The sequence below is a fragment of the Zootermopsis nevadensis genome, unplaced genomic scaffold, assembly GCF_977971745.1.
Source record: "Zootermopsis nevadensis isolate Lab colony 2312 unplaced genomic scaffold, Znev_1.0 Znev_ptg000024l, whole genome shotgun sequence".
Lineage (NCBI taxonomy): Eukaryota > Metazoa > Arthropoda > Insecta > Blattodea > Termopsidae > Zootermopsis > Zootermopsis nevadensis.
The window spans coordinates 6,753,257-6,764,820 of NW_028259156.1; the positions used below are offsets into that span (position 1 = coordinate 6,753,257).

Sequence of the window (11,564 nt, forward strand, 5' to 3'; positions counted from 1 at the left end):
TATTTCGATTCTCTTTAACAGTAAAATTTTGACTCAAGACCCCGTCTTCCCGCCTTTTTTCTCACCATGTGCATCGTACCTCATAGCAAGGTTGGTGATGAGGGACCTGTGACTGCGCTTGGACGGTGGAGCGAGGGGAGCAGAGGAAATCAAGACCCATCCATTCTACGATGTAAGTTCTCTTCCCAAATCTGTTACCATAAAATATTGTACAGAAACTTTTCAGTCTGAACTGTCTTCTTCCTGGACGTAAGAAAGCAAAGTCCCGATTATTCAATCTACACGGGATCAAAGGGCGATCGGATAATTGAGATGTCAAACAAAAAAGACGAGGGTAACGCTGCTGACGCCATGTTCTTCTGCCACTTGTTCCATAGTTTCACATTTATCTAGTCTTTGTAAGACTTTAAGTTTTGTTCTGCGGGAAAAATAAACTACTTTCTCTTTTCGCTTGACATTTAATGAAAGAAATCGCTTCTTTATGAGAAATTGGTAACTTCAGTTAAGAAACTAAAGTAGATCTCCGCTCGTGTTATCGAAGGAAATAGAAAAATACAGATGTAGTGCACAAAATGCGATCAGGAAGTGCGACTCATTCCAGTACACCCAGAGTCAGCCGATTACAAAATGGAGCAAATCCAATAAAATTGAATATCTAATAACAGAAGGTCAGACAATCGGGACTCTAATGTATTTCTAAGGAAGCAAAGTGCAGTTTCAATGTTTCTAGAAGTTGCTACTGTTTCAAAACTTCAGTAAATAATTAAAAATTGCGGTCTACATTCCCAGCATGAGGCCATCCTTTGCATAGGGAAATTGCCCAGGGCCTCTTGCATCGACATTGCGATGTACGAAATATTTTGAGCTCAGTGACATATTGAGGGCCCAAGAGACTGACAACGCAAAGAAAATTGATTGTAATCCCAGAACAAACCGTAATATAAAAGTTTCACGATACCTGATCTGAAATTTCTTTCATGTACAAATCTTATGGACACGACTAGACATCTTAAAACTTTCCTCCCAGTAAATGCGACGTTACAAAACACTTAAAAAGAAATCAACAATTTATATCAATGCAGAAGACTTAATTTTGTAATCCCTGCAATTATAACAAACTGAGGTGCTCTCTTGTCGGCTCCGCCATAATTCTTCACTCTGTTATGCTTGTGTTTTGTCTACAGACCATCGACTGGGTTGAACTGAGAGGGAAGAAGGTATCACCACCCTTCCTCCCACATCTCGACATCATCAGCGCCGATGATGTCGATGAAAACCAGTTCGGTGTGGCGTCTGACCCTCGGTCAGCGGGCACTCGGTCTCGCAGGAGCGACGACCCTTTCAAGGTGAGAACACGTAATTTTCCTACTTTTATTGCGTGTCGCATCAGAACAAGGCTAATTTCTGGCCCTCTTAGAACACGTGTTGGAGGCTGAGGGTCACGTTCCCTTCGAGGTGTTAGAGTCAGTAATAATTCTGATGTCATTATTAGGCCTTGGCCGATATTTGTGCACCGTAACTCTGGTTTGACAGAGAGAATTTTTATTTCCATGGGCTTACTCTCTGTTCTACAGTGAAGATACGATTTTATCAACTTCTTTGCAAATACGCATTTTTCTGATCTTACAAATGCCGCAGTAAAGACGTTCCAACACAAAAGAATTTTGCTTAACTGTGACTTTTCTAATTTCTATTGCAGAACTTCTCATTTGTGTCGCCATCCTTGGAAGAGACCTCCCTGGAGCGTGCAACCACAGTAAGTGTTAACACTTAACCTACATTAGTTTCTCAGTACCTCATTGTACACAATTTACGCATTGCAAGTTACAAAGTTAAGAAAAATCCTCTCTATTTTTGCCTCACATGATAAATGATATTTTATAACTCATCTTTCAACACACGCAAGAAAATAATTAATTATTAGAGAAGCAGTCGTAGGCTCTGACAATATTTACCATTTTCAGGCTCTGCAAGAAAGTGTTCTTTTGCTGTGTCGCTTGAATGTCACAACAATATTAAAAATGTTAGATTAATAAATTAAGACCAACATCTCGGTCGTATCTGGCAACCTGGAACCTACTCCAATCATGGCGCGCTGTACTCATCAAATGTCGAGCAGCTTACCCGAAGTTATATTACGTATTGTCGTAAACAAGAAAAAACAAATGGAGCTAAAATGACCATAAAACAGCCGTTTTACCCCACGTGTTCCCTTTTTGTCTTCTGCTCCATTTTCTGATTTGAAATTCGCTTGTGATCATTGTTAAGTATTTAGGCAATGTTCGCACTGAAGCAACTCTGGGTTGATGAGTTCGTCGGTAAATCATCTTTCATACTGACAAGGGTGAAATGGCCTCCAGGTTGGAAATGACTCTAGTCGCGCGACTTAACAGCAGGTGGCATCGAAGTCTGATTGCGTCTGAAATGGTGCAAAGGGGCAGTTCTGTTGAGTGCGTAATGCTAACTGCAAAAACAGTTGCCTCGAACTTGGGTTTTGCTGCAAAGAATCACTAAAAAGGGCGAATGTTGAACAAACTACTACAAGCAACTGATTCCTGTGTTCGTGTCAACAGATTGAGTATCCGACAGCGCAGGAGTTAAGTGTCCCATTGGCTTCCTCACCTGACTGCATCCCTGAATCCACCAATCAAGGACCAGGTGAGATATCTTATTTAATTTCAGAACTAAGCGACCTGCTTACAACCAGTTCCCCAACACTTGCAAAATATCAGATGTGCCCAGACAGTGGAACTCGGTCCGTGTTGATGTCAGTCTTCTAGTTTGTAATGCCACCCGCATTGAAGTTTGGATAGAGTAGAATTCAAACAAATTTTGTATGGAGATTCAACAGAAAACTGCAGATAAATCAGAATTTTAATACGGAACTTCTATAGAATGTTACAATACCGTCGTACAGAACACGCATGTCTGATCTGAGTACCTGCATCCAAAAATGCTTCAATGCAAATTCCATTTTGTCAGAGCACCACATAATCTGTAAAACCTAACTTGGTCTGAATTTTAGAAATTCCTCGGTCATTACCACACTCAGTCTTGTCCCCCTTCTTATGGATTCCTTCCATTGTTGTGGCATCTCTTCCTTATCCCAAATTAACTGAATAAGCTTATGGATTCTCATATGTAACCCTTTGCCACCTGCTTTAATTAATTCTGCTGGAATCTGATCAATTCCTGGATATTTATAACTTTTCAACTTCCCAATGGCTAGTTCAACTTCATTTAAGCTAGGTTCTGGCACTAACAGTTCAGCTGTATGTATTTTAATCTGTCTAATATCACCAGTCTCATGAACATTTAAGAGCTCGCTAAAGAAATTTTTCCACCTATTCACAATTTTTATTGGATCTGCAAGCAAATTGCCATTATCATCCTTCACCAAATTGGTCTGGGGTTGATATCCTTTCTTAAAGTTATTAATGCCTCTGTACAGGTCTCTGATATTTTTTTCCTTATTATTTGTCTCAAGTTCAACAATTTTGCCCTTCAGGTGTTCCCTTTTCTTATTCTAAAGGTTCTACTAGCTTCACGTCTCATGTTACATAGATTATCCGCATTTGTTTTGTTTGGGTCCTGCAACCATTGAAATTTTGTTTGCTTCCGTCGATCTACTAATTTGGAACATTCTTCTTTAAACCATGGTTTATTGTGCTTTCTCCTATAGTATCCTAGTTTCTCTTTGACTGAAATTTTGATGCAGTTTCTGACATTTTCCCACTCCCTGTTGATGTCCACACTTTCATTATCTTCATTTGTCTCTAAAATTTGAAACCTATTTGAAATTTCAACTTGATATTTTTCCTTTGCCTCTCCCTCACTTAATTCTTTCAAATCAAATCTTTCTGTGTCAAAATTTTGCTTAGTTCATCTACTTACTGAAAGCTGCTCCCTCACTTTTGCTACCACCAGATAATGATCAGTGTCACAATCTGCTCCTCTGAAAGACCTCTTTTCAATTAAATTTGTCTGCCTTCTATTATCTACTAAAACATGATCTATTTGATTGTGTGTTCTGCCATCTGGAGAAGTCCAAGTGTATTTATGAACATCACGGTGTGGAAATTTTATACTTTTTACATTAAATCTTTTGACGTAGCGAAGGTTACTGCTCTAACACCGTTATCATTACTAAGTGCATGGAGACTCTCCCTGCCTATTGTGGGTTTGAAGATATCCTCCCTCCCAATTTTTGCATTGAAATCTCCTAGCAGAATTTGCATGTGATGCTTGCCAAATGTATCAAATACTGATTCCAATTCTTCATATGACATGATATGACATCTGCATAAAGAATTGCATATATTTTAGGTGATTAATATAAGAAATATGTTGAGGGATAGCTTTTCATACAACTCACAAAGCATTTTCTTAGCAGCCTTTATTCCTCTGATATGGGTAATTGAGGTTAGCTTTGGCTATAACAATCTGTAAGTCAGCCTTCAGAGTTTCTTTTCTCGTCAGTTACAAAACAATATATTTCTGGTCCTTCTTACTATCAAAATAGACATGTTAATATAATATCTCCCAAAGGTTAAAGTGATTATAATTATTTGACCTGTTGTTTGTCCACAGATCGCGAGGAAATTATTACTATTCCCTCAGACTGAAGTGTATGACTGAGAAAGCACTGGTGCTTGTGAGAGAATTTTTTAAACTAAGAAGGGACAGTAAGTGAGCCAAAGTCGTCTCCCAGTCAAATATGATACCTGGGATGTATGTGATGGAATCTTGTAATTCCTGGATGTGAGTGTGGATAGAATTTCAACACCGAATCATCAATGTGGATTTAATTATGTTTAAATGCAGAGGGAAAATGCAACATCAGGGAAATGTACTATTTCAGTCAAACAGGAAAAAGAAGAATATTTTTAATAACAACTTTCATCTGCATTATATATATGACATTGCTTTTATGTTGCCTTTCTGTCCTCGGTGCGTAAGTCCATAAATAAAGTTTTATGGTTAACTTGAGGTACCATTTACTGTGCTTGGAATTAAATTTAAAAGAAGCATGCTATCATTTAGTGTGTGAATCAGAACTTTTAATTATGGCGATAAAATCAGTGATCTGGAAATGTGTTAGCAAATAAACCAAGAGGCCAACAAAGTGGGAGAAAATAAGATTGCATTCAAAGTGCAAGAAGAGTACACTTTACGAGGTGCGATCGGAAAGTTTCAAGACTGCGCGTATAAAAACCCGTACACTTATCTCAGGTATTAAATTCATCCATCACCCTCGAAGTAGTTCCCCTGGGAGTGAACACAACGATCCCAGCGCCGCTGCCAAGCCTGGAAGCATCCCTGGAAATCTTTCTTTGTCAGCCTGTCAAGCACCATCTGCGATTCTGCCTGAATCTCTTCTATCGTCTCAAGTCTCCTTCCCTTTAGCTGAATTTTCATCTTTGGGAAGAGGAAGAAGTCACACGAAGCTTAGAAAGGAAGTTGGGGTCGGTTCTTGCAAGATCTTTGAGCTCCTGACAAACGAGAAGTCGATTCTGCTTCTGGTCCTCAGACAGGATGCATCGCATGTGGAGTTCTTCCTTTAGAATCAGCTGACAGGTCCCATAGCCTATCCCAACAATATCGCACAAGTCGTTGATGGTACGACGTCGATCTTCGTGAATGGCCTGCCGAATCTTCGTAACATTTTCGGGCGTTGTGCTCGAAGATGGTCGTCCAGAACGCTCGTCATCATCGACAGAGGTTCGGCCATTTTTAAAACGTGAATGCCACACAAAAGTTTGTGCATGACTCATTGCGGACTCCCCAAATGCTTGCTTTAGCATTTCATAGGTTTCCGTAGCCGTTTTGGTGAGTCTTTGGCAAAATTTGATGCACACGCCATTCCGAAATCGCAGGAGGGTCGGTGTAATGCACTACCAAAACGCCCGTAACTAAGAAACAAATGCTAATTCGATGATGCCGGCTGGCACACTGATTCACTATGAATGTAGGCCGCACCCCCTAGCGGCAGAAGCTCGTACTACATCCGGTTCGCCCTCTATTGACACAGTCTTGAAACTTTCCGATCGCACCTCGTACATATATTTTTATGTGGAATCGCAAATTTATGTCTGTGAAGACAATTCGATTCAAAATATTTTGTTCCCCAATTAAGTATGCATGTCTTATTATGGGCTCCTTTGATGTTGTGTTATCACAAAAATATATATATATATATGTTCTTTCTTTCTCTGAATCATTTCTTACAAGGACAATACTTTTTGTTTACATCTTACAAAATGTCAGAGATAGAACTGCTTTTACATATAAGACAAAATCAATTATTAGGTGCTAATTGGCTTTTATTAATCACTGTATATTAGATGCAGTTTCTAATGGTTGAAATATTTTATAGAGAACATGGATGTATGGACTCCCTTTTTAATCCAGGTCTTCTATTTGTTTGCGTCTTGGTAAAGTATTGCAAATGAATAATTTAATATGAATTTTACTTGTGTTCCATCTAAATGTAAATTGAATCTATAGTATTTCATTCAGTATGATGATCAAAGTGTGACTTCAGAGTACTAAATGAATATATCCCCCTTGGTATCTGTGTTGTTCCTATTACAACCAAATAATTTACATTTTTGTTTTGTAATCATATTTACCAGTTGTAGTTGAACCAAATGCATATGTTAATTATATATATGCGTACACAGTAATTTGCAAGAGATATAAATAAGCATGCCATCACAATTATTGGTCTGACAGTGATTTTCTGATTCTTGTTAAAAAGTAAATTGCTTATATGGCTGTTTAATCATATTGTTCCTAGCTTAAAGTGCTTGTAAAACAGTTGTTCATGGTCCATATGATATCTTCTTTGCAGTTAACTAATCATGTTCTGGTTACAAGATTTTGCACCAAAATCAGCTGGTCTGACTTTCTGAAGGGAATATTTGAGTCTCTGGTTGCATATTCATAATATATACTACAGAATATGAGTATTTTAGCATTTTGTAAAAGCTAATGTCCTTTATTTAAATAAAATTTTCTGTTTTGTGTGTAATTAATTGGTTGTCAGATGCAACGATAATGTGGTTCTCATTGTGTGGAGGTTTACAACATATTTTATTCTTATCCTCATCCATTGTGATGTACAGGAAAGTCTTATATACTTTTTTTCCAGTGCATGTGTGTTGGTTCATTATATTTCCCCTACACTCCAGATATATTGTGTATGAAATTCTAACCTTATCTGACTATTATTCATGAAGTAAGTACAGATATTACTGTAAGTATTGTTTAACATTATCTTCAGATGTGCTATACCATTTTAAACCTTTGAAGGTGAATTTTTTTAAAGTAGTATTTAAAAATTCATTTCTTACTACAGGGTAAAAATAACACTTTCTGTTTACAAAGATGAATAGTGATTACTGTTTAGGGAAATAATCACTTTTTATGCTGAAAATCATATGTATCACTTAAATACAGTCTGTGGGAAAAATACAGAGTTATAGATTGGTAAAGCAGAAGGTGCATATACCGGGTCTCCAATTTATGAGGTTACGGTCGTGCTTACATTGCATTATCGGCCGCTGCTGTTGACGTAGGCGGGACTTGTACGCTTGAGTCACGGGCGAGTCAGTTTCGGTGCCGCTAGTAACAGCGAACTACGAATATTTCTCGTCACTAATACATGTTATTACATTAATTGTTTTTACCTTAAATCACAAAAGATGTTCAAAGTGACTTCCTTGTGCTTGCAAGCACTTTCACATCTCGTTGACATGTTTCAAAATACTCGACGAAGCTCTTCTTGGGAACTTGTCGAATATTTTCTTTTTGTGATTTAAGGTAAAAACAATTAATGTAATAACATGTATTAGTGACGAGAAATATTCGTAGTTCGCTGTTACTAGCGGCACCGAAACTGACTCGCCCGTGACTCACGGGTACAAGTCCCGCCTACGTCAATAGCAGCAGCCGATAACGCAATGTAAGCACGACCGTAACCTCATAAATTGGAGACCCAGTAGTTACCAGTGAGTTTTAAAAGGTTATGTATTCACTGGGAACAAAATGTTTTCATTGACAAGTTGTTTAATCCTTGAGATAAATATTTTTGTCCTATAATTTTGAAATACTGCAATGTTTTGTTTACAAGAAATTGGGACAATTAAAAATTCCAACTGTAAAGGAAACAAAACAAACAAAGGATTTAACAGACAGCAAAATTCCAGCCAGACAAATTTGACCTTTCATGGGAAAAGTTTGTGGCACAGAGATGTGGTAACATTCCAAATTATGAATGTCTGAAATTAATTCACCCATCACTGCCTCTTGTGTTGCAGCTAACATCATTTTCAGAATAGGGAAAGATGCTCAGTGACAAATAAATCTCCAGATCTATCTTACAGGCATATAGTATGAAGGGAAGTTAAATTCATGTATTGTGTTATGTTTAAGACTGTAAATTTTAATTATAATGGAAAGAAACATTTTATGAAAAGTACAAGTCTAATTTAAGCCTTAAGTTGGTAATTACTTGTAAATCTGGAGCTAGTAAGATAGTTTCTGGAGTGATATACAGTGACATGGTGAACTTTTTTGAACAGTTGTTTGCAGAACAAAGTAAAGAGCAGTTACATTGCATTCTTAATTAAGGATAACATGAAATGAGACATTATTTTTAGTAATGAATTTGTGAAAAACTTAATGTTTAAGAAGAAACTTTTCCATGTCTAGTTTGTATTAACAGACTGAACAACAAAGAATTTCACAATTTAAATTTTGTACTCAACAAACATCTGGTAAATGCACTGCTTTGGTTATATGTGCAACTAAAAATTTCATATAATGATATACTTTGCATGTAGAAAAACAAAATCCAAATCCCTTGTGTTAGGATACCGGGATCTAAATGAAGTATTAGACAGAATAAAAATAATAACATATGGCTACCACTTGGATAAAATGGAATGAATTCTGAATATAAAGAAATTTAATTTTTGTTCTATAATGCAGACTTATGACTAGAATACTGACTAAAAGACTAGAAAAGAAGATAGAGGAAGTGATGGGAGACGACCAATTTGGATTCAGGAGAGGAAGAGGAACCAGAGATGCCATCGGAGTTATGAGAATAATTTCAGAGAGAGTTCTCGATGTCAAGGAAGAAGTATGTGCCTGCTTCATCGACTGGAAGAAGGCTTTCAATCGAGTAAAATGGAAGAAATTAATGAGGATCCTACAGAGAATTGGAATTGATTGGAGAGATAGAAGACTAATCGAAAACCTGTACATGCAGCAAAAAGTCAAAGTGAGACTGGACTCAGGAGACACCAACAGTGTTGAGATAGGTAGAGGTGTAAGACAGGGATGCTGCTTATCACCAATTCTTTTTAACCTGTACGGGGGATGGCTTGCCAAGGAAGCTCTGGAGGGAACAGGAGACTTTAAAATTGGAGGAAGAGTGATAACGACTGTAAAGTATGCAGACGACTTAGTAGTATTGGCGAAGGAAGAGGAGGAATTACAGAACATGATGGACAAGTTAGTGGAAACAGGTAGAGAGTATGGAATGGAAATCAACATTGAAAAATCAAAGGTAATGAGGATAGCACCGAGAGCAGAACCATTGAACGTTGTAGTTGAAAACCAACAGCTGGAGAATGTGGAGCATTTCAAGTACTTGGGAAGCATAATCACGATGGACGCCCTATGCACCAAGGAAGTAAAAGCAAGGATAGCCATGGCCAAGGCAGCTTTCGTCAAGAAGAGGATACTTCTCACTAGCAAGTTGGGATTGGAGATGAAGAAGAAACTAGTGAAGTGTTACGTATGGAGTGTCGCACTGTATGGAGCAGAGACTTGGACACTCAGGAAGAAGGAACAGAAATACCTGGAGAGTTTTGAAATGTGGTGTTGGAGAAGAATAGAGAAGATCAGGTGGACGGATCGAGTGACCAACGAAGAAGTATTGAGGAGAGTCAACGAGCAAAGAAACATTCTGCAGGCGATTACACGAAGGAAAGCTAACTGGCTGGGACATATTATGAGAAGGAATGGATTACTGAGTGATATCACCGAAGGCCAGGTTGAAGGAAAGAGAGGACTAGAAAAAGATTGATACAGCTAACCGACGATCTTAAACAAGGAAAGAAGATAAAGTTTCCAGGAATTAAAACGAGAAGCCAAGAATAGGGAAAACTGGAGAGCTCTTTTTGGGCAGAGCAATGGACCTGTCGTAAGACAGAACACTAAATAATAAAAAAAAATGCAGACTTATTTTCTTGTTAATATTCCTGAATCTCAGATGCACTATGAAGTTCCTGCTGATTTTGTCTGATGTAAATATTAAAATAATCAGCAGCTACTGGGGACATTTCTGGTGCAACATTCAGTTGGACGAAGTTCACCATCTGTTAATTCCCATGACCAAATGATACGCATACTGGGTATCCTGTTGTCTCAACCAGACTGTCCTATTTCTGATCTAGACTGTGTGGTTTTCTAAGTTCAGACATGGAATTCATAGAGCAATGTTACATCTATTGGTGAAACTTTTAGTCTGAAAGCACTGTGGTAATGCTGCTGGCTCATATTCACATGACAATCAATTCAAGAGGTGACAAGAAATATAAGAGGAAAGTGTGTGGGTTGAAGTACAACTCATTCATGTTTTGGTCAGAGTCCAGCTGTCTGAAATTTTCTTGGGTTTATGTGTTTAATTCCCAGCAGCGGGCTATCCATAGGGTGGGGTGAGTGTTCAGAACCCCACATTTTGACATTATGAAGCATGATATATTTCATGCTGAATAAATTAAGCACAAACACAAAGCATATTGGTTTAATTGTAATCATAGGATAGAGACAAGAGGACATGCACAGTTTAAGTATAACTTACAGATACTGATGTTATGGAATGGACCCACATAGACTGCTTTACCCAGGCCCTGTGCCCCTCTGGGAATGACTCCTAATGAAACATCTCATGTGCAATAATTCTGGAAACACTGTCATTAGTTACACAGTAGAATTACATTAAGAGACTTAGGAAGAAACTGCAAAACTTGCAGGAAGGTCAGAATTTCAGAAGAAACCTCTCAGTGGATGACCAGACAACTTGAAACTTCCCTCCCAGTAAATGTGACATTGCAGAACTCTTAGAGAGCACCACAATTTATATTAGCACTCATTTGATGACTTGTACATACTCTCTTGACGATTGGAAGGTCTTCTAAACTGAGGTGCTCTCATGTCTGCCTTGCCAGCCTTCAGTCTGCACTAAGCACACTGTACTATACCATTAAAGCTTGTGATTTGTACTACAGAACACCACGTGGGCTGATATCAGGGCAAAGGCGGTACTTCTTCTGTACTTCCTGCTTCTCGATGACAACATTGTCGATGATGATGAAGACCAGTTTGACGTGGATGCTCACCCTCGGTTACCGGGCACACAGTCTCACGAGACTGATGACACTTTCAAGGTCAGTACAAAAATTTGCAACATTTTAGTTTGTGTTGCATGAGAATAAGGTTTAATTTTTGATGTTCTATTACTTTTAGAAAAGGTGTTGCTGTTCTGATTT

General features: G+C 38.1%; 2 protein-coding genes across 12 annotated transcripts in view; one reads left to right on the forward strand and one right to left on the reverse strand.

Annotated features, from left to right (window-relative positions):
- Window positions 1-11,564, forward strand: part of LOC110836706 (uncharacterized) — a 38,127-nt gene that overhangs the window by 13,801 nt on the left and 12,762 nt on the right. For 2 of the 3 annotated variants that reach the window (XR_015536812.1, XR_015536813.1), the window contains exon 1: window positions 7,967-11,462. The gene's annotated coding sequence lies outside the window, so the exon portion shown is untranslated. Of the gene's footprint in view, window positions 1-21; window positions 173-1,184; window positions 1,347-1,699; window positions 1,757-2,573; window positions 2,659-4,590; window positions 4,762-7,966; window positions 11,463-11,564 lie in introns of those variants that run through there. The other variant, XR_015536816.1, reaches the window with a different exon arrangement.
- The window catches only part of LOC147872755 (cAMP-dependent protein kinase catalytic subunit gamma-like), a 41,526-nt gene that overhangs the window by 1,736 nt on the left and 28,226 nt on the right, over window positions 1-11,564 (reverse strand). The gene's annotated exons all lie outside the window — the stretch shown is intronic.